The sequence below is a fragment of the Thermobia domestica genome, chromosome 13, assembly GCF_964235325.1.
Source record: "Thermobia domestica chromosome 13, izTheDome1.hap1.1, whole genome shotgun sequence".
In the NCBI taxonomy this organism is placed as follows: Eukaryota; Metazoa; Arthropoda; class Insecta; order Zygentoma; family Lepismatidae; genus Thermobia; species Thermobia domestica.
Window position 1 is genome coordinate 136469806 of NC_137466.1, and position 23944 is coordinate 136493749.

Here is a 23944-nt window from a genome sequence, read left to right on the forward strand (position 1 = left end):
CTTCAATGTCCCAAAATGTTTCTACTGTAGACCCTGATTTCACCCCTTTCAAGTGGTTTTAGGCAAAAATGTTCAAGAGATCAAAGTTTTAACTCTGCATGAGATGGAGACGTCCAGCAATTTTCAATTGGGTAGACAAATACATAAGAAATTCAAAACAACGTCAATGACTAAAATCGAAGGAAAAAAAAAAAAAAAAAAAAGGGACAGCCGTTATGTCGCCATGGATGTTGTAAAAAAGTAATTATGGTGAAGTATCCTGATATAGGATAAACATTCATGAAAAAACTAGATTCTTTGGAGATGGTCGAGCGGCACATGCTTGATCACTTAGAATGGATTGACTCAATATCAACAATCGTATGTCAATATCTGAAATTTCATTATAGAAATGGATACTCTCGGCATCCGTTTTAAGACAAACTTTAACCCTTTTATAGGTTAATTACTATTTATGTGAAAACCTCTAAATACAAAAGGAGTCCTAAAAAATGGTCAAAACCAAGGCCAAAACAGTTTTCGCTAGAAACTTAAAGTTTTGACAGTGCATAGGATTTCTGACAAGATACTACTAACGAAGGATTTTACAATTTCTGTTCTATTTAGAACTTGCAGGAATACCTACACAAACTTTCACATTTTTCAAAATTTATTATTTTGGGACTAAAAATTGGCATAAGAACTTTCAAAACTGTATTTCACCACTTCTGACAACTTTTCTAGTTATAATTTCTGTGCACAATGTCCCATTCCGTAGTTAAAAGCACTTGATTTTACAGGCTTTCCCAACTGCCAAATTTTGTACTTATTGCTGCATTCGAAATTATGAAAACCCCTTTCATCAAAACATTACCCCGACTTTATACGACGTGCACATCAAAAGTATGTGCTTTTTTTCTTTTTCTTTCTTCATTTCAGGAAAGCAACTGCGGCGTTGGATGCCTCCATCCCTCGTTTCTAACTAGTGCAGGTTTTGTTTACTAGCTGGGAGCAGATGAGCCAGAGCCTGAATGAGTAGGGGAATTGCTTCTGATACTGCCCGAGGACATGGAATTTTCGGTTGAAGTGCAACGGATAATTGTGAAACTCCTTACCGCAGCTGGACGTTGTGCAGCCGATATTCATCGCCAATCGGAGGGTGGGTGGTGATAATACTCTTGCAGAAAACACTTGTCAGGAAGTGAGTGCGTGAGTTCAAAGCACGGCGAACGAGTATGAATGATGAGCAGAGGTCTGACGTTCACAAACAGCATTAACTGACATTAATATTGCCTGTCAGAAGAAATCAGGCTTGTCACCATGCCAGACGTCTGTGATACACTGATGCTAAACAACGGAGACAGTAGAACTAATAATTAAAAACTAACTGGGCCTAAGGAAATTTTCTTCTCGCTGAGTTCCACGAACGCTCAATGTATATCAGAGCACCAAGTATTTGATCAAATGTTGCAAATTGCCACTTCAGAAGACGCAACACAATTTTTTGGAAAGTGTTGTGACAATGAATGGACAATGCACCGACTACACCCACTCTACTCATCAGATTTAGTCCCGAGTGACTTTGGTTGTTCACAAATCTCACGAATTCTTTACGTGGACGCCATTTTGCCAGTAGCTCATCCCTGGACGAAGCGATGGTAACTGAATCAATAAAGAGGGAGTTCGCTGAGAAATAGACACGGGTTAGTTTCCTATATTTCCTAGTTCTTGGAAGATTAGAACGAAACGGCACGTAACCTTTTGGTGTGCACGACGTATGTTTTACGGGAAGACTAATACGATGCATTTTTATATTTTACTTATGTGTAACTTTCTTCCGCAGTTTTTGTACTTATTTTTCAATGTCGAATTGGATAGTCTGCTCACTTTAAAAATACCTCCTAGAGCAAGAACCCCACAAAACACGCGTCTTCATCCAGTTTTTCTTTTACAGGTTAGGTACCCGATATTAGTTTAGAGAACCTGAGCCAAGACAACTTACGACTCAGGTGAAAAACTTACCTACTGAGGATTGAAAACTGATTGCTCGATTGGCAGGCTAATACTTAAATATGATTTTTTTTTTCACTCGGCCAACACTTAAATATGCTTTTTTCAATCTACTAACAGCATGCTGTAGCGTAGGTTCAGTTTCTTTATTAGAATATATATTTGGTGAATTTCTCTCGCTTTCCAGGTTTAGAAATCCGTTCTAGAATAACGAAACAGACAATCCTCTAGAACCAAATGTATGAAGCTTACTATAAATTCTGAACAGTTAGTTACTGTACTTACATGTTTCCCACTTTTCAGCACGCCCAAGTCCTGTAACCGCCACCAGCAGTCTTGTTAATAATTGCTCATGATATGACCTGCGAATATTGTTTATATTATATTATATTACATAAAGTCAGTACCATATTATTAATTTATCAAAATATTACCTTTGTCTAACAACACAAGCTGACTACTGCAACTTGTACTCTATAGATTCAATCAGTCACTAACGATACCAATCGCACTGGCTGGCTATTTATCAAAATGTGATGCAATTTACGATATACATATACTTCGATGCACTTTTTTCTACATTCTGTAGGTAAGTGGACGTCGATCACTAAGAACATGGAATAATTATGAGAACGAGCTATGAATATTTGTCTTGTGAGAACTTATCTCCCAGGTAATATTACGGTCCAGTTACACAGGACACATATTAAGCTCATGATACTTTCACAGCTAACTTTAATAATGCAATACATTCTGTTGCATTAAATACCAATTTTCCACTCTTGCCTCCTCAAACATTTCTTCCATATGTAGCTGACGAAATCCCTAAACGGAACTATTATTTTATTTGACTAATATACATGTTAATTGTGCATCAAGACTAAGAGAGGGTGATAACGAAACGGTAGTATGAAGTGGGAAGAAAAGCACCGAAGAAACTCACGCACAAAGTATTCGTCCACCAAGCCCACTTGGTGCGAGCAGGTTCGAACCTGAGCTCCAACACACAGACAGTGTACGCTTTACCACAGAACCACCACAATTCAGAGCCAACAAATGCCTATAATAATATGATGTACGAATAGCGTTGAGTCAGTTTCAAAATGGTTTTAATTTCGGATAACAGTTAATAATGTGATTTTATAATACAATGTGAAACTTCATAGATTTTGGTAACCTGCTGTTCAATTTAGATTTCGCTAACATATATTTTACAGTATTTTGCAAAAATGCTACACTGTACAACTTCTACAATATTTTGAAATTACATATTGATGTGTAGTAACACAAGGAAAGTTAAAAAAAAAATAAATAATAATAATGCTTCAAGTTTAGAATTTATTGTTACTAACTATCGTGCTTAACTTCCATTAAAAGGAAGTAAACATAGCGAGCCAGTTGTTTAATATTCCACAGAAAAACGCCAGATCAGGGATAGCCACCAGTCTGGAGCTGGCTGTGGTTTGTCACCAGGCCACATTCACTACATCAGGCCTACTTAAGAGTCTTCATCCCGGCGAAATTAAAATACCGCTAATTTTACAATAATTATGTGATATCTTCAAATAGATAAAAGATAATCGAAATGTGGAGCAAGAGCGCCCTAGACAATATCATTTTACATGAGAAACCGTTATCACGACTCGCTTATCTGCTTTCGATTTCGAGCCATTTTGAAAATCGGCATTTATTTTCGCGTTTCTAAACAGCTAAAAACATAAAGCCACTAGATGACTTGTGATAACGGTACCTCACGCAAAATGATTGTCTAGGGCGCTCTTGTTCCATATTTCAATTATCTTTTATCTATTTGAAGATATCACATAATTACTGTAAAATTAGCGGTATTTTAATTTCGCCGGGATGAAGACTCTTAAGCATTATTTATAACTTATAACCTATACAAAACAAGTTTAATCCCATTTCACACAGTTAAACAAGAACTTAGGACGAAAGGCCTAATATCTCAAATTTGATACCTATTCAATCCAATTGCCACTGTGTGCGTGGGTTTCCTCGGGGTCCTCCCCTTTCCTCCCACGTTTTTCATTCCACCAATCCATTCATTTCTCATAATCACAGTCTCCTTTACCTAAACGTAATAACCGTGGGACGTATAACTCCAAAATTTCATTTCATTTCAATCCAATTGCATGAACACCCTAACGAATTCAGAACTCAAATGTAATAGGGCTCACTTTGCATATATCAGCTGCTATCACGAATAAGTAAGACTGACCTTTTGTTCTTATTGAATGCGCATAGTATAAACAAAAACAAACTTACAAAAGATATGCAAGATATTGTAAAATAATCAACTAAATGACGAAACTAGTGATAGAAGGCTACGGTATTAAATCAGTAAAAATTTGTGTGTAATGTTAATTCTACATCGATTGAAATTAAAACTTTACTAGAGTAATGTCATTACTGGCAGTAAATGCAAACATACAGGACTAAAAAAGAACCCTACCTTCTGAAGTTCTATCGAGCTGCTTCCACTTAACCACGCCCTGCATCTTAAAACCATTCATCTGTTCTCGATGCTTCCCAAATCAAGTGTCACCACATACCTGAAACAAACAGGTTTCTGTAAATCACAGACTACTAACAGCTTCACATGTCCAACTAGTGTCGTAAGCCAGACCTACACTTCTAAAAAGTTACCACGAGAAGTTCAAAAACTGAATTTATGAATTGGTTGGATTATGCGGATGTGAAACGATACTGCATTTCTCAGCTATTTTTAGAGTGCCGGAAGTGTATCTTTGTTTAGACATAATTACATATTGATTTCATTTGTCTGCACGAAATTTCATGATTGTTTACTTAAGACTGAATTAGCTTCTTGTTCCGATATGTCTGGAGAATATTAGCTCTTCCACGAGAGGATATTGTAACTAATCTTTGGTTAATTTGAATCCTCTCATGCGCTTACATAATTTTCATGTAGATCCAATACCTCAGAATTACCTATCAGTCACCGTTATCAGACTGGGGCGGTAAAATCTCATCACTGATAATGGAAAACTACACTATTAAAAATTGGTTCTCATCCATGCGTAAGAACTAACTTGTCAATTTACCAACATTGTCACAATTATTTTGATCCCCAGGAAAACCTTTAAATCGACTAAAGAAAAAAATGGATTGGTAAGAGATATGAAACAAAATTCGAACCAGGATCAAATTATGTGCCATGCAAAACAATCCCACGCACAGCCTTGTAAAACCCAACCCATCTCTCGAAATATAAATGCAATTATCTTGAAGTGGCTAAGATGCGTATTTTAAGGTGTAGTGGTATAATCTATCTATTAAAATGCTACAATAGCAACAAAGGCGCCTGAGCTCCAACCTATAACTTCGCATTTCAATCCTTTGAGTTACGGTTATTTGTGATTTCACGTTTATAAAGACAAAAATTTTAAATTATGTGTACTTTAAATAAATTACTTAAATAGATTAAGTTTTTTGTAAATTTTCTTTTAATTATTGTTCAAATCCTTTGTATTTTAATAAGTCTTTTCCAAAATCAATGCAAATGAATTGTGCTGCCATCTTTGGAGTTCTTTTAAACTATACGTTCGTGGCCAATCCTTTCGACAATGACATCTCGGAAACTACAGGCTCTAGAAAGGGTACATATGATTTTCGTGAAGCACGTTCCTAGCTCCTGATTATGGGCAATAACTTCAGCAGGTACTACCCGTGCGCTGGTGGAAGGGTTTCTATGAACTCGAGCAAGAAGTCCTCTTCGAAAGCCACAGTCCAGATGGTTCTGTTTCTTCCAGCATTGGGCCGTGTGCTTCCAGCAATCCTGTTTCTCGTCGTCTTCTATCTACACTGGAGAAAGTCGCGTGGTGTGGAATTCTACGATTAGGAAAATTGTCTGTACAGCCGTTGTGCCAGACTGCCATTATCATCTGCTTTCCCGTATGCTAGATGAATGTCTGCTAATTCCTCACGTGTGTATTGCTCAATCTCCTCTGTAACCACAGGCCTTGGACGTGCACACCGTATGGTGATGAAATTAAGCTAAATTAAATCGGAAATGGTAGATTTGTACTGCGCCGTTGTAGTCACTATCCGGAATCGAAGATAGCGAGATTGCAACTTCTCAGTCAAAGAATGATTTTTGTGTAAAGATTACCAGATGTGCAAGACTTATAGCGTGACCCACATCACAAGACAAAGGTGCACACGCCACTGGTACGACAGACATAGTACATTATATCTTATCGAACACATCCATAAATATTTTATCACCCTCCTGTAAGGCCCACTTAATGTCACAAACGATGTTTTGGTCATTGAACACAATACATCCAAATTAGAGGTGCAATGCCCTCTGATGAACCCAAATAAACGAACATAACCTTTAACAGAAATGGTATATAGTATGTAGTTTTTAGTTTTGAAATTGATGAGAAACACACGAGTAGAACTATCCCTCGACGGGAGATTCATTTAACTATCCATAGTGTCGATCCCGTTCTTCCGCAAGCGACGAACAAACTAGCTCATTCACCCATGTCCAATGAAAGGTGATAGCAAAAGAACCAAACAAATATCGAGTTGTCGAAGTTCTGTTGTTTCTTGCAAAGATACTGGAGAGTTGGGATTAACGTCCCTTTCATCAGTGAGCCTATATGGGACAGGACCTACTGATTAACGTGGAGTTCGAACCACATGAGCTCAAGCTGGAAATCGAACTAGGGTCCCTCACGCCAAAGACGCGTGCGCTAACCGATGAACCACAAAGGAGCTCAAAATGATACTGGAGGGAACGACAGACGAGTATGTACATGACGAAACACAAACTAAACGACAGTAGCAGTAGTAACAGATCATTAAATGCGATGTGGTCATTAATATGACCAGATTAGCAATCAGAATTTATTTTCTGTTACCTATCGATTTTTGTTGCACGTATCTTTACAATGTAGCCACGTGTCGTTTCCAGTGAATTCTTGTACGGCGTTTTTACTAGTACTTTTTGAGGAGGTATGCAACCACGCGCAGTGATAATTACCTCATCCGCCATCTTTTAATCTGCGTGTATGAGTACTGACCTGCCACCTAGTATCTATTTCCAGGCAGTGAGACCTCCTTTATCTATTCTTGTGCAATCAATTTACATCATAAAATGTCCAGTAATCACTAACATCCTTTGGGGATGTCTTGCGCCGGCACTGCACAGATCTGAAAACTGAAAATTTTGAAAGAGCAGGTTAGGATTCTTTGATATGCCGTACCACGTCTACACTCAGTAGCTTGTGTAATATTTAACCTTAAAGTTAGTTTTCCCACGCTTTCGGCAGCCTATAACTCGTAAACAACGCGGTTTTCGCCCTATGCTTACTAGAACATTTTTGATTGTTTCACTCTCAGGAATCACCCCTCTGCTTTTGTACAACGAATTTAGCGCCATATTATATATCGGTGGACGGACCACAGCACTATTCTACAAGTCAAATCAAAAAATATATGTATCGGATATCTTTCGGGTCTTCGTCTGGAGACGCAAACTGCACTATGTGGCAACGTCGCAGATAAAGAACCATAGATTAGATCTACCAATCCACCAAATACATCTATTCTTGCCAGATGACAGTTCAAGTCAATAGACGTTGACACCAGCACTACTTATTAACCTTAACAATCGATGTAACTGTTTGATGGATTTGTAGACAATGCTAATTTTTCCAAGTTAATATGCGATGTTGCCACAATGAAATTTTGAATCCCCATAGCGGCTGAAGGAGGCCCCGGAGAGCATTCAATTATATGACATTTTCGCTTTATTTTGACCTGTGGAATAGTGTCCTGTGGTCCGTGGGCGCCATTTTTAGAACACCCGATATACTCGACATATATGTTGCGTTAACTCTGAGACCATAATTGGCACAGCGAAACTAACATACACGTGGGTACACGCCTACAGTCTTATATTGAGTACAGAATTTGCATCTTTACCGTAAGTGCAGAATCAGCGCTCACCGCATCCGTTTTTCACTCTCCTTGGCAACATATCCTGAAAAGACGTGATTAAAAATCACCTAAAATATTTTATGAAATCGCAGTAATGCAACTATAAAGATACTATTATTTCAGTTCTTAAAATATCAGCACACATTTCAGACATATGCTTGTCATTAAATCATCATTAACGATACATTGTAAAAAAATTATGCGAATACCTTACAGATCACAGCGAAAGAAAAAGGAAACCAAGACAATGACCTTGCCTCCCGCCCTCACAGTGGATAGAGTATGACACCACCGTTAAATAAAAGTCAAAGACTCGATTAACCCAGAAAAGTAGATGTGCACATATGTAAAAAATGTAGAGCGTAAAGGGTGACAGGCTGGGGGTTCAACAAGCTGAGTTCCCAGTGAATGTGCCGAGGAGGATTTTCATAATAAACAGACTGCTGCAGAATCCAGTCACGGAACACAGTCTTCATCTCATTATTCACAAACTTCAACTCGCTTTCAAATTGTTATAACATAATTGTCAGGGCAGTTTTTCGAGGTGTAGATTTGACTGTATAATCAAACCTTACAAACTCTCAATTGTCAAACTAATGTCGTGCTTGCTATTATCATCCTCAGAATCAGAAGATTAACTTTGATACTTCGAACCTGGAGGCGGAACAGTTAGTCACCAACAGTATTTGTGAATGTGTTTTAGAGCCTCCAGATCAGTAGCAATCGGCGGTGTAAAGCACCAGAGTCCCCACATCCGCTGATTGAAGTTTGTATTACTGAAGACGAGGGTTTTTATCTTCTGAAGAGATATGCACTAGTGCTGTTAATTATTATTATTTTTTAATATTCATTATTCGAATTTTAACAGCATTAAATACTCACATTATAAAAGTGCATATTAGTAGCAAACTTGTTTTGACTCCCCCCGTGAAACTGCAAGTGATGTTGAAAATTTAAAATTCAGTTAAACGTTAAAAAAAAAAAAAAAAAAAAAAAAAAAAATCTCAGATACTACACAAGTCTAGTCTAGTACACGGCCAATGCCTTCCATATTTTAAAGGCTAATATCAAGTATTGCAGATAGAAACTTATTCAAAAAATAGGAAAGGATATTGATATAATTATAAATTCACGTAACAGTTTCAACACAACCGTCAATTGAATTTTTTTCCCATATCATCAGCATTGTTCACTGTATTATTGTGTTTTAGTACCTGCTTTGTTGTGCTGAAACTACAACCATTGTCAATACCTGTAATACACAATTAAAATTCTTTTCTTTTTACCAGCTACAGAGCTGTCAGTGGAGGAGCGAGAGGAATGGGGGTCATCGCTTCCGCTCGCCATTCTCCTGCGGTTTTTTGGCACTATGGTTTGGTCTGGAACTCATCCCGAGTACAAAGTCGAGATGCTTTCCAAAAGTAGAAGTTCTGTGATCACAATGCAGAATTTCTCTTCAACTTTGCTATACCATGTAATGAAAATATTTCTCATAGGAAGACTATCTTACAGTAGAGTTCAAAGTTGAAGAAAAATAATCTGATCGTACCTCCGGCCGCTCATGTCACCACATCACCTGCAGTTGTGATAGCTTATGATATGACTGAATATTATGAAGAAGTCACCACAATATCATAAACGTGTCGAAATATTTACTTTGTATAACAATTGCACATTGGTGCAACATTCACTAACTATTTCAGTTTTTTATCTTTTAAATAGATATAATCTATGTTATACACAATGTTGTGGATGCATTTAATCCTACACCTCGTAGATAAGTGGCTGACGATCATTGTAACACGGCATAATTATGGAAATGAGCTATGAACATATGCGTCTTGTGAAGCCTTGTGTTCTATGTAATTTAGTCCACGGGTACATATGAAGGTCATGATACTAGCACAACTAACTTTAATTATGCAACACATTCCGTTGCATTTCGTATCAACTTAATCCTTGTCTGTTCAAACTTTCCTTGCCTACATGGCTGACCAATCTAAATGCGAACAACTATTTGAGTTTAACGTTCCACGAATATGCATCGAGGCTAAGGAAAACAGCCTATAATATAATGATAGTATAAAGAAAGTGGGAACAACGAGAAAATCCACGCACACGGTGTTGGTCACCACACACCGATGATGAGCGCTTTACCACGGAGCTACCGCAACTCCTACGAGACAACAAATATCTATATTATGATGCACGGATACTGTTACGTCAGTTTCAAAAGGTTTTCAATTAATTTCGGGTAACAGTCGGATATAGTTTTGTAACATTTACATGTAAAACTTCATAGATTTTAGCAACTTGCAGTTCAATTTACTATTCGCAAACATGTATTTTATAGTACTTTGCAAAAACCCTGCACTATACAATATGATTTCTACAATATCTTGAATCTACATATTGATGTATGGTACACGAGAAAACAGTAAAACAAAAAAAGTTTCGTCTCATCCAATACTAACCTAGTTTATTTTCAACACAATGAGGTTAATTAGTAACTGCTTTAACCAACATTACAAGTGAATATGTTGTATTAAGTGTGTATAAAAGAAAAGAAACAACCCTGAGTAAAATGGTGACAATTCTCAGCGAAATACCGTATCTTAGCAAGAATGAGAAATGCAATGCAGTTTATCTAAAATCTAGAATTTACTGTTACTGACTATCGTGCTTATCTTCCATTGAAAGGGAGTAAACATAGCGAGCCAGTAGTTTAATATTCCACAGAAAAACGCCAGATCAGGGATAGGCACCAGTCTGGAGCTGGCTGTGGTTTGTCCTCAGGTACAAAACTAAGCATCATTTATACCGGTACTCTATAGAAAACAACAGGATTCAGTTCATTTAATCCCATTTCAAATAGTCAAACAATAATTTATTTTCCATAAGTAGAAGCTTTGCTTTGTATATACTTACAAACACAAAAACTATTTGCTGAGCAAAACAATATATTCACATAAACTACATACGTGTTACAGTTTCGTCAACTAACACTTTGGCTTCATCAGACACTGAGATACATGAGAAATGTGCAGTCTTATATACAAACAAGAGCTGAGACATCTTGCTTCTGATTGGCTCCTGGCAGCAGCCAAACCTTCAAGTATTCTGATTTGTATACATGTATATGTGCTTATATTGTATGCGTAATTGTATGTTTCTCTGTTTTATATATATTTATGTATATATTTATATAATTAATTATTTAGGTTAATTATTAGTTTAGATTAGTTGTGCTAAGATTGTCCTTTTTAGGTGTGTGTGTAATTATTTACAACAGATAGAAAGCCTCGGTATAGAAAAATACAAATCAGAGTACTTGAAGGGGATTGGCTGCTGCCAGGAGCCAATCAGAAGCAAGATTTCTCAGCTCTTGTTTGTATATAAGACTGCACATTTCTCATGTATCTCATAGTGTCTGATGAAGACAAAGTGTTAGTTGGCGAAACTAACACGTATGTAGTTTATGTGAATATATTGTTTTGCTCAGCAAATAGTTTGTTTTGTGATTAAATTTAGGACGAAAAGCCTCCTATTCATCTTTCAAATCTGAACCATTCTATCCCTCTGCATGAATACCCTAACGAATTCAGAATTCTTAAAATTTTTAAAGCCTAGCTAACACTTCGCACACTTCTGTTGCTGTTAGGGACCGCGAATAATATGCACAGCAGCAACAAAAATTACGGAAAAGGCTTTAAAACTTTCAGCATTTTCATAAAGTGAAAATGCTGAAAATACGTCAACAATGAAACATGATCATGCGCTTAATACACGAAGCGTATGAACTGATTTTCCGGTTGCTTACCATCACGAAAGTAAACTAACTTGCCGCGCCAGACACCGAGCAGAGAATAGCTTATACCTTAAGAAAATAAAATCTTGTTCTGAACATTATTTACACGGGTGAAAGTCAATCATTGCTAACTCGTAGTTTCGCAATGCCCGAAGGCACTTACGGTTGACAGAAGAAAACTAATCGCTCAACATTTTCACTGCACATTAAAGCATCATTTTATCGTTCTACAAACTAGGTAGCAATTTCTGAGTAACGATGTAAGAAAAGGAATGAATAGGGGAGAACCGGAAGAACACCGAGAACCGCCCATTCGGTGTCTGTTTACCATAAAATTAATATCGCGCACAGAACTTTGGCACCAGAAGTGGACCCCACAGCTTAACGTGGGATCCGAACATGGTTTTGCCGAAATAAAACTAGAATAGCATACAATTCTAATGCATTGGAAATATTACTTTACGGTAATTTGAGTCGCAAATCCTGATCTTCCTAGTTTCTTTCGCAATGTGAGAAAAGTGAAGTGAAAAAAAAAAAAAAAAAGTTTTTTCACTGTGAATTGCTAAGTAAAGAAATCCAGTCTTTATTACGTATTTTTGGAGTGGTACTAGCATTGGTGTAACCATAGGGACATACCCTACACCCGCAGAAGTTTTGGTATCTGTTTCGAAAGTAAATTGATATACTATGTCAGAATAACTAAAATAAGAATAAACTATTCATTTTAAACTTATGAGATGAATCATCATAGTTAAATTACAAATGTATAATTATTGATGGAAAATGATTAAATGTGTAACAATCACATACAGCATTATAAGTACAAAGTAGGAAGTACACCTTTGTATCTATAGACGAACGCCATATTTAAAGATCAAGAGTCCGATGAAATTACTCCAGCTATCCACTATCTACTGATCAAATGCGTACGCTGAAGCACAACTTGATTAGCTATTTTTCGTTACCTCAAAACTACTTCTGAAATAAAATTCTTCGCGAATAAAAATACATTACGATGAAAATAGAAGCTCTATTACAAGTAACCGTATTACAAAATCCCTTATTTTCCTCATAAGCTATTTTCAGGTGAGGCAGGATAGGAAACTTTCATGAAATAGATGGATAAAAAAGTGTGTCGAAATGAATTTCCCATTTTCCACATGAGTCACTAACATGATATTCCACTGCACAAGCGAAAGCAGAAGCTAATGCGTACAATTACAGCACACACGCCCGTCTGTTACACATCATTAGTGGAAAACGCTAAGTTTCTAAGTTTGAAGTTGCCAATAATAAATAATAATAAACTCAACTATAACAACGTTTCAGAACTCACTTCAAATGTCAAAATGAAAATAAATAAATCCAAAACTAGGAAGAATATTTTAAAGTACACTAAATGACGTAATTCGTGATACACGACTATGGTATTAAACCAATAATACAATTTTCGTGTACCGTTAATTCTATATAGGTTAAAATTGAAATTAAACTTTCCCTCAAGGACATGTTAAAATAGGATTCAAGAAAAACAATTACCTTCACGAATTCTATTGAGCTTCAGCCACTCAACCACCCTCTTGCAGCTTAAAACCACTCATCTGCTTCTATTACACTGAAAATAAATATAATAATTACATACGTTGGCAAGGTAACGTAATACGTAAACAAGCTGAAACAAATTGTAACCATCTCAGAAAGTGCATTATCTTTTCATTATCTCTCAAATAATGTAGGTAAGGTGTAGTTAACATCATAGATAAATGATCAAATAAATTATTCAATAATACCAGGGTTGGCTGGTTTAAACCAATAAGAACGAAAAATGCTTTAAATCATGTGAACTTCATGGTGGCGTTTCCACATAAACTATCTACATTAGTATTATCTCCTTTTCACCTTTTAATCAAGGCGTCCCATGTTCAATTTTAAGTCAAACCACAATCCTCCTTTCAAATGTAAACCAAGTAGTGATTCGGATGTTAAACCTAACATACGAAACGAAACCAAATTGTATGCCCGAATGCCTGTTTTATTAAGGAGCCAAGGTTATTTAAATATATTTTGGATAAAAATCCCTTTCTTTAACTTTGGTCCCCTGTGTACCGCCAGTGTTTAGGCACTCATCTCAAAAATCAACTGAAAAATAGTAAGCTGTATACTGAATGTGTACAAAATTTCAGGCTTCTATCCTGGAAAGTAAGCCCGGAAAAAATACTCACAAATGTGCTAAGAATATTCACAATACCCGATTCCCGCATATAAAGGTATCTCAGGTAAAAATTCCCTGAGACAGCCCCTATTTATCCTAGGGTCGTTTCGTACCTCGCTCCCTTCCTATCTCATATCCTCTCAAACGGTACTACTCACATGAGCCTATTATAATTCCCAAGGAGGGAAATAAGAATTCTGGTTAAAAAAAAAAAAAAAATCTGGGGCCTTGTCCCCCCTGTCTACACACAGATCTCAAGATCAGCTGAAAAATACTAAGAGTAGCACGCAATGACTGTCCAAAATTTCAAACTTCTATGCGGAAAAGTAAGGGCGGGAATTTTCCTGTAATTTTATTAAGTTTAGCAGGGTTGGCTGCTTTAAACCAAAAAAATGTTCGTAAAAGTGTAAGTGTTTGTAAAATCTTATGAACACATTTGTGGGTTATCACGTTTCACTCCCGTATATTATTCCTATTATATTCAGACCTAAATTCCCCATTCATTACTCAAAAAGATTATACTACAAAAGCAACTTATTTTTTAAAATAAGTTCATAAATGTTTGTTTTGTGATTTTTTCGTAGTTATGTAATTGCAGTCAAAGAAAAATTCGAAATATCGTTTAGTTTCAATGTTTACTATTGATAAAATACATCGAAATGCCGTACTTTGTGTGTGTGTGGCGGGGGGGTCATACAGACCCCACGAGAGGCACTTAGTGAAATGAAAATTTTTTTTTTTTTATTTATGTATGAGTGAGCCAAAGTGGGCATTCTACAAGATATTTTATTCACTTTACAATATTTTATTTGAATAAACATAAAATTTCGGGGGGTGGGATCAAGCTCGGAAGTCCCTATATATATATATATATATATATATATATATATATATATATATATGCTTGTATTTTTTTTTCATTACAAAAACTCAGGGTACCTCAATCTGGATTCTTATAAAGCAATTTGAACAAATTAGAAAATATGTACTGCTTAAAATCGAATTAAATCGCAATGCCAGTAATCTGTAATATCTTACATTTTTATTTATTTACACTGAATGTGTACTTGTTTTATACTGTATAGCATGAATATTAGCTGTTACATAAGCAACAATCATCTATAATTGAATTTAAGTAGAAAATCGATATAGTTATTATAAGCAGCAGCTTGTGAAAATGAAGTGTATAATAATGGTTGTATCTGAAATAGATGTTGCGTAATGGTGTAATTGGTTACTCCGCCAACTTTGGAATACTGGGCTCTTCAAACTGTCCAATCCTTAGGGATGCGCGAGTCGAGTCGAAACAGAATTTTCCTGACAAAATTCGAGTCGAGAATTTTTACAGCATATTGTCGAGATGAGACTGCCTCAAATCATGTCGTGCGCATCCCTATCCATCCTACCTAGATAAAATCAATTTTGGATACGAATATTCAATTTCTTCTAACGATAATTGTAATCTACTATACTCTCGACCCCGGAGCTCACTTTAGGAACATTCGTCAGAAAAACAAATATATAATAATAAACGCATGCACATGACTGGCGATAAGTCGTTTCGGTCCCTTCGCCGATTCTCCACGACGAATCGAAAGACGGACCGAAAAGAAGTCAGCGCCGCTACGTGGTGGTAACTGCAACACTCCTACTCTAGATGTCTGTTTCGACTAGACGAAACCCTGCCGCCAGGGACACACTAGCGGCAATCTTTCGATACGTCGCTATATCGAGGATCGACATTTACCGGCAAGTGCGCAACTAGATATTGGCCACGTTAACGGCATGGGGTCAAGTTTCATCTTACAAAAGTGAGATATTTTATTTTTGGCACAAATTTTAACTTCTCTCCTCTGTTAGGATACGCATTTTAATAAAAATGGCGTGACAACACACCAGTCCGCGCATGGCACCGTAAAATGTTCTAAGAGGGGTTACTTTCCTGTTATTTTCCAATATTATGTTTGGTATTTCTGTTTGTATACATTTCGTGAGTCAGAGCCCTGCCCCCTTCGGGTGCCCATGAGTCAGAGGTAGGTGAAAGTGTTAATAAAAATCATTTCAAACGATTAAGCCATATTTGATTAGAAATACGTCGTCTTTTTCATTTATATCCTATGTAGATAGATACAGATTAATAGCATTATTACTGTCTTATTATTTATTTCATTTTTACCATATACTTTTCTCAACATTTAAGTCCTTTAGGCTAAAGAAGACGGGTGATTCATGCAAATAAATCCTAGTTCAAATAAGTTGAATTGACCCTTAACGGGAATTGAACCCGCGACTATAAGACCCAACAACGAACGCGTTAGGCATTAGATATTAAAACAAAAATTGACTTACCGAACGTTACTCAGTAACTGATTTTTTAAAATTGTTTTACTCGTTTTTATAGGTTTAGCAATACCTCTTTCACAACAGGGGCACGGACACAGGATTATCACAGACAAGTAAAAACACAAGCCTCTCCCAGCGGGGATAGAACCCTGTACCCCGTACACCAAAGGTACACGTGCTAACTACTGGACTATCTGCAGGGTAAACAAAGGAGCAGAAATAAATATATATTGCACATTCCAACGAACTACGAACGTCCCAAGGAAAGCAATGTTAAAGGAAAAATGGAAAAAACTTAGCTCTTGAAAGAGCTCGAAGGTCACCTGGGTATGAAGACAAATCTTTATTCAGGTATTAATATCTCGCATGATCGCCGTTAGCTTCGATGACACATCTTCTTGGTAATGAGTTAACCAAGCTAGCGACATGTTGATGTCCCTGTGCTATTTCTTCCCACGTGTCAGAAACTAGCTCCCAAAGTGCGTCAGCTGTCCTTGGTGGGGGTTCAGGCCAATTTTCGTGTAGAGTTTTTGTAACTTCCGCCCATAGATTTTCCATTGGGTTCAAGTCAGATCCGCTTGGAACCCAGTCGACTAGCTTAACATTGGGTTCCTCTTGAAACCAGGCTTGAACAAGATGGAAATCATGTATTGAGCTATGATCTTGTTGAACTTCTACAATGCAGTCTTCAAATAAATTTCTCGCAGCGGGGAATAATCCATACTGCACAATATCCAGATACTTCTGGCTGTTCAATCGGCCTTTTATACTGTGTAATTCACCAACTGTATACTTACACAGCCATCCCCAGCAGTGAATAGTAACAGGCCCCATTCGATGCGTTCTGTGCATCGTAACGTTTTCCTGTGGGTCTATACACGAGTCGAGGACAATCATTTGCTGAAGAGTATCTTTTCGTCTGTGAAGATCACGTGATCCCAGTTACGACCAATATTTGCCTCAGCAAATGCTAGTCAATCAACTTTATGAACTTTTGTTTTTACATCTTCACATCGCTCGGATGACAGTACGGTTTGCAGCTAGTGTCTATATAAAGAACGGAGGGAAAATGCAATTCCCTGTGTATAGATCTGCGGGAATTGTGACGGATCTAGGCCCACTTTTTCGGACTCAGTTTCAGAACGAGTTTCCAGCTTTTTGTGAACAGGGTGTACAAGTTAGTTTGTTCAACCACCAGATTGAGAATTTCCTTGGTAAAGAAAAAGAACAATTCAATCGGTCGCACATCTGGCCGATTGAGAGCTGTTCTTCATCCCAGGAGTTCCAGTAAAAGCTGGAACCTGGGGGTGCTGAATATTCTGCCGACTCCTGATCAACCTTCATTCAAGATGTTTGCTGCCTAGGCCGCGTACCTGTACTGGTTGAAGAATGAGCAAGAGAATCGCCAGAAGATTCATCACAGTTTCCTCCTTCGGACAGATGCACTTCCACCATCTGATCCCTTTTTCATTTGCCGCTCCCACCCCCGCATCTCATCAACACAATCTTCATTTTCCTCTATTTCCTCTGCTATACTCCTCTCATCTTCAGAAATCAAAATTATTTTCCTCTCGCTCGGTGTCAAAGCCCTCCAGAGCAGTGAAAATTTGAGATTCGGAAACAGCCATGTCAAGTTTCGCAAAGAACCTAACTGGAACTCAAACTAATGATCCACATTTCACCTACTAGTAACTCGAACTCTGCCAACGCTGTACAGAATTGTGCCGGAGAAAAAAAATCGTCCTACACACGCTGAAAAAAAAAAAAAAATTACTCAGAGCAAGCACAAACACCTCACGAACGAACTCTCTACCTGATTTGAATAGCAAGAACGAAGAAATATCGTAAGACTGGGGTGGTCCGGCTTAGTGGCGGACAAAACCAGTTTCAGTTTTTCCAGAACTGGTTCTATTTCTGGAAAGAATTGTGCTCCGTTGTTCTCGGAAACCGACCCAGTTTCCACAGAAAGTTGTGCATTTTCCAAACCTGAACCAGTCTTGGAGAAAAATGTTTTTTCTAGAAACCGGTTTCCCGTTTTTATAAAAACCGGTTCTGCCAATCCCTTGTCTGGTATAGTGTCAACACTTTACGACTGTTGTGAACGAAAGAAATAAAGTATGTGTTCTTGTTTCCACTTGCACGTGAAACGGAGAATTTTAACTCGCCTGGCATTTTAACTTAACACTAACAACAAAGAAGTCTAGGAGACAGTAAAGGGGGATGAGAAGGAGAGTGACTGACGCCAAGAACCTTTCACTGTTGGTTACGTGTACGACATGTATGCTACCTTCAAAATATAAAATCTTTTCCAAAAGAGATTGTTAGCGAAAACAAGAAGCCTTTGTCTTTATTTCTTATGAGAAATAGATAACGTCATAGACAATACGTACCCTACGAGCCACTCATAACAGGCCGTGAAGTCTTTTTGATAATGCTTCTGAAACAAGAAAAGCATCATAAAAAGACGTTACAGGGAGTTCTAAAATAATTACACATATCTTTCATAAAAATTTTGAAAAATCCCTTTTTCTAGGTTTGGACCTCTCTGGAACCCCTTGTATTAACACAAATATCAAAATCAATTGAAAATACTAAGGGGTATAGTAAAATCGCTCGAACCGTCCCCAGGCGGCTACAAAGGAAGCGGAACACAACTGAAGGAAACCGCGTGTTTCTTTGTTACATGGGAGGGATAATTCAACATGTCCTTCCAGTTGAGGGTGGCCTGCCAGTTGACCTGCTGAAGAAGGAAGCGATGTTTCAATCTTCACCCTCTTGCTTACTGATTCTTCAGTAATTTTCGCAGAAAGATTTATCTAGTTTTTTCGTTACTTTTGTTTTCATTGCATTCTCCTCCTTCCGTCTCCTTTAGCTTGAAGGGCATAATTCTGGGACGTTAAACTGAAATATTTAATTTAATTTGAATTCGTTGTAATGAAGAGAAAAAAGAAATCAATCATTAGTTTCATGATATGTGCTTACATTACTCTTAAATATAGCATATTGTTAATATGTAACTTCCATAACGCTTGTACGAACCAAACATAAGTGGTTCGCCCCTGTCCTTCTCCCCCCCCCCCCCGCAAAGTAGTGTCGCAAAAGCCCGATGAGAAAAAAAATACAATCTTTCTTTGCCACTCCCAGAAATCCGTCCTTGACCGCGCCTGTCCATACTATTATACTGAATTCCTTTAATGAATGTTGTGTTTTATTATTATTATATAATGTATCCATTGATAATAAAAGTTTAACAATGGCAACAACGTATTACTTCGACACCGAACACGTGCCGTTTATGGCTTATTTGGAGTGTTATTTATGAGGGCGGTTAGGGTAAATTTTCTGCTTGAGTACAAAAGAAGCCGGTTAGGGACCAATAGAACGTCTCGACTATATAGTACTGAATGTGAGTACAAAATTTCAAGCTCCTATTTTGAAAAGGGTGGGGAAAAAAATGTTTACCAATGTGCTAAGAATATCCCAGATGCCTTCACAAACAGGAAAAAAAAAAAAACCTCTCCTTAAACATCCTACTTATCCTAGTATTATGGTTCGTACCTCATTTTCAGAATAGAAAAGCCTTTCAAACGGCACTATTCACATGTCTCCATGTATGAGGCAAGAAAATCGCGAAAAAAGTTTTTTTTTTTTTGTTGAAAATTATCATCTTTCTCTTTTCTGCCCTTCTGTACCTCCCTTCTCCATTCGCGCAAATACTAAGTGGTGCACTGAGTGTGTGCGCAAAATTTCAATCTTCTAGGTCCAAAAGTAAGCCCGCCAAAAAATTATCTAAGATGCAGTATGTCACATTCGTATTCGTATACATGGTGATCGTAAAGAAAATAGAGCGGTACGCATAAACAAATCAGTGAAAAGTATTTCTGCTTGAATATACATACTTCTGAAACACTTGCTTATTATTACAGATACAAAGAAAATGTACGAATCAACATAATAAGTGCGTAACTAAAGTAAGATGCAATATTTCGCCACATTGATATTCGTGCAGTTAGATAAACACTGCATGTAAGAAACAATTTTATGAGAGAACAAAATAACTAATACTTTGTAGTGTAGCCTTTGGCTTTAATAACTGAAATACATCGCCGCTGCATAGGATTGACAATAGTAGTATATGTGGCAGAACTGATCTTACCCGATTCCTCTATCATCACTCGTTTTAAATCATCTTTCGATGAAACGTTTTTAAAGTGAATCCTAGGTTTCAGGTAAGCCCATAAATGTTCAATAGAGATAAGATCTGCTGATTGGGGAGGGGAAAGCAATTGTTTGGGTACATTCCAAATTAACCAGTCCCTATTTATACATGCCGTATGTTTGGGACAGTGATCATGTTGGAACATATAAGTTGGTAGCATGCCCAATTTTTCTGCACTTTGCCTAACATTGTTCTGAAGAATATCGAGGTACATAACTGTCCATTGTACCATCAATAAATTGAATTTTACCAACCCCTTTTTGCTGACATGCACCCCCAAAGCATAATAGAACCACCTCCACGTTACGGTGGTTATGGTATTCACAACCTTGTTGTCCGAATTGGGTTTCCGCCACACTCTACGGACCCCATCAGACCCAAAGAGATTAATTTTAGTCTCATCTGAGCATTAGACATTGTTCCAACATTCGTGGCTCTTGTTAACATATTCTCTTGCAAACTGAGTCGTAACTCACGACTTATGGCCTCTTTCGAGGTATTCGACCATGATAGAGCCGTATTTGTGCACAAGTGTACGAATAACAATGTGGCGTAAATTCGGAAGTTCCCACGTTTTCTCTTCTGTCTTTTTATGGTGTACTTCTTTTGACGCCTTTCTGCACTGGGTATGTCTATTTTGGTCCTACCTCACCCCTCCAGCAATCTGCTGTCAATTTTACTATCAGTATATTTCATACATAGTGGATTTCTTTTAAATTCAGGTGTGTACGGATAAGAATGTAACATACTGTATGTTATCATCCCCTATGTCTCGACGCAAAAAGGCGTGGGAGACCCGGGTTCGATTCCCGGCGGGAGCCCATGTGGTTGGGATTCCACGTTAATCAGTAGGTTCACGTCTCATATAGCTTCGCTGCTGAAAGGGACGCTAAACTAAAATCAACTCAACTCGACGCAAAAAAGGCGTGAAACCGTACGTATCACGTTCTAAAATGTCTCCAGGTTTTAAAAAACCAGAAGCTTTATTAGTACCTTCTTAATCGAATAATATAAGATACTACCTTACCGTATAAAAATATAACAATTTAAAAGGGTTAACACCAAATTAATTTCAACATACCTGCCACCATGGCCCAAGTATCTTCATATTAACAAAATCAAAATCTGGAAAGAAAGAAAATATACAATAAATACCTTATGTACTGGGCACTACCACTGACAAAAATGAACACAAATTCTTCAGCAGATTAAGATTCAGCATTTAAACTCAGCCATATGCTTGTCAAAATATTCATCACCAGACAACAAATTACAGAGCATTCCACGTTCCAAGATGCATTTTCAGGGTCGGAAGTAGGTGGTTATTCAGTATTTACGAGAGTAAATTATATCAGGAATCTCCTGAGTACTTTATGCAAGACGGTTCTCCCAGAGACAATTAATTTAAAACAACAAAGGCATTTATTCCAAAGTTGGGCGTCCGCTTTCGCCACGTTTTTTCGCTGTCATTTCGTTTTCATATTTTCTGCGATTTGTTATTAGGTTCATTAATCCGTGCTCTTCACAAACTTTTAAAAGATTTTGCTCGCTTTCAACGTATTGCTTCACAAATATTCAAACTGTTACTTCATTCCCCTTGTATATTCGCCATGTTGATAACATAAATGCTCGTTACTTTCCCACAATGCAACTGTTTAGTTAGCTTGCGCCAAATAGTTCCCTCCGCTCGCGGTATAGTCCCATGTTTATAACCGCTTATATATAACAGATTTTTCGAGACCCTTATATATTATCAAGCACACAAACGATCAAATTATCCATATCTATCCTGTAAATTTTAAAAATTTTGCTGGAAACGGACGCCCAACTTTGGAACTTAACCCACAACAAATATGTAGGGTGTTTCAAAACAACACCGGCAACGTTTGGGAGGCGATTACTGACACCAAGATAAGAAAAAGTATAGATCAACCTAGATGCACAAATGCTTCCTTTGGGAGTTATAAGCTGCCGAAAACATGGAAAAATGAACTTTAGAAGGCCCACAGCTCAACTATAGAGCCTACCAAAGTCGGTCAAGACTTTACTTACGAATTAGTATGTGCGCTATCCAAAAATATGTGTTTCAGAATCCTGCGGCACTTCCGCAACAATTTTTTGGTGAGTACTTCAAAATATATATGCCAGTAGCAAAACTCCAATGTTGCATGAGTACCGCAGGATTCTGAAACATGTAATTTTGGATAGTGCACATATTAGTTCCTAAGTGAAGTCTTCCCATAGTTTTGGCGCTATAGACCTTTGAAGTTCATCTTTTCATACTTTCGGCAGCCTGTAACTCCGAAAGGAAGAATTTTTGTGCACCAAGGTTGGTCTATACTTTTTTGTCTTATCTTGGTGTCAAGAATCACTTCCCAAACGTTGTCGGTGTTGTTTTGAAACACACTGTATACTTCATATTTCATAAAGTAAATGTTTCAATGTCATAAATGAAACTAAACATCATACAGCATAAAATAAGTAGTGACTCAGTGGTAGAACGTTCACCTCCGGTCCTTGAGGTCCGTAGTTCGATCCAAGCTCGTGTTGTGTGGTGGGCAAACATTGTGCTCGTCGGTTTTCTCGGGTTCTCCCGTTTCATCCCACTTTCTTCATTCCCCATTTCATTCTTTCTCATAATCACCACCTCCTTTAGCCTAATCGGCATAAACGTGGGATGTAAAACTGAAAGATTTCATTTCAACTTTATTCAAATATTTTTATTGTTGAAGTATTCAGTTCCGATGCTTCGTGCGTTCAATTGCGGGATCTTCCCGAGCACCTCTTTCGCGTCGATTTTATTATTATTATTCGAAAATGCAAGCTTTCTTTACTGTAGATCAAAACTTCCACTTGTATGAAAGTTTGAAAAAGATGAAATGAAATCTGAGTTTTACGCCCCACGGTTATGCGGTTAGGCTAAAGGAGACTGATGAGTAATAAATGAAATGGTGGAATGAAGAAAGTAGGAGGAAATGGGAAACCCGGAGGAAACCCGCGAGCACGGTTCTTGTCCATCACAAAGTTCACTTGGCGGGGGCTGGGATTGAACTCGGGACCCCAAGCACCAGAAGTGAACGCTCTACCACTGAGCCACCGCGGCATACGTAAGTTTGAATTCAGCACTTGAAATAGTAAGCTTTACGTATTCTTCAAAACTCCGAGCATTAAGCTTCTTAAATTTGACAAGATTTTTTATGCTACTGCTGCTGTTGATTCTACAGAATGCTTATTTGAAAAGTAGCAACAAATAACTGAACTAAATTATTGTTGGAAAACTAAACTGTACTGAAGAATACTTATGTTACCATCAAAGGTAATAAAAAATAATACTACTAGTTTTTCAATACATTACATATTTACTAGTAGTACCAGCACC

At 37.5% G+C, this 23944-nt stretch overlaps 1 protein-coding gene, 1 long non-coding RNA gene and 2 other non-coding genes across 12 annotated transcripts in view; 1 reads left to right on the plus strand and 3 right to left on the minus strand.

Moving 5' to 3' along the window:
• The window catches only part of LOC145668544 (cathepsin L-like peptidase), a 236802-nt gene that overhangs the window by 52565 nt on the left and 160293 nt on the right, over positions 1 to 23944 (plus strand). The window lies entirely within an intron of this gene.
• Positions 1 to 23944, minus strand: part of LOC145668545 (uncharacterized) — a 66838-nt gene that overhangs the window by 38262 nt on the left and 4632 nt on the right. For 3 of the 8 annotated variants that reach the window (XR_014128042.1, XR_014128039.1, XR_014128041.1), the window contains 5 exons: positions 21647 to 21690; positions 18737 to 18783; positions 13331 to 13406; positions 4463 to 4562; positions 2275 to 2351 (listed from right to left, as the gene is read on the minus strand). This is a non-coding gene — a long non-coding RNA (uncharacterized LOC145668545). Of the gene's footprint in view, positions 1 to 2274; positions 2352 to 4462; positions 4563 to 7968; positions 8027 to 13330; positions 13407 to 18736; positions 18784 to 21646; positions 21691 to 23944 lie in introns of all 8 variants that reach the window. The other 5 variants (XR_014128040.1, XR_014128046.1, XR_014128044.1 and 2 more) reach the window with 5 other exon arrangements.
• Positions 4947 to 5013, minus strand: LOC145669336 (small nucleolar RNA SNORD31). The gene has a single exon (XR_014128195.1). It is a non-coding gene; the product is annotated as a small nucleolar RNA SNORD31 (small nucleolar RNA).
• Positions 13478 to 13556, minus strand: LOC145669340 (small nucleolar RNA SNORD34). Its single transcript, XR_014128199.1, has one exon. It is a non-coding gene; the product is annotated as a small nucleolar RNA SNORD34 (small nucleolar RNA).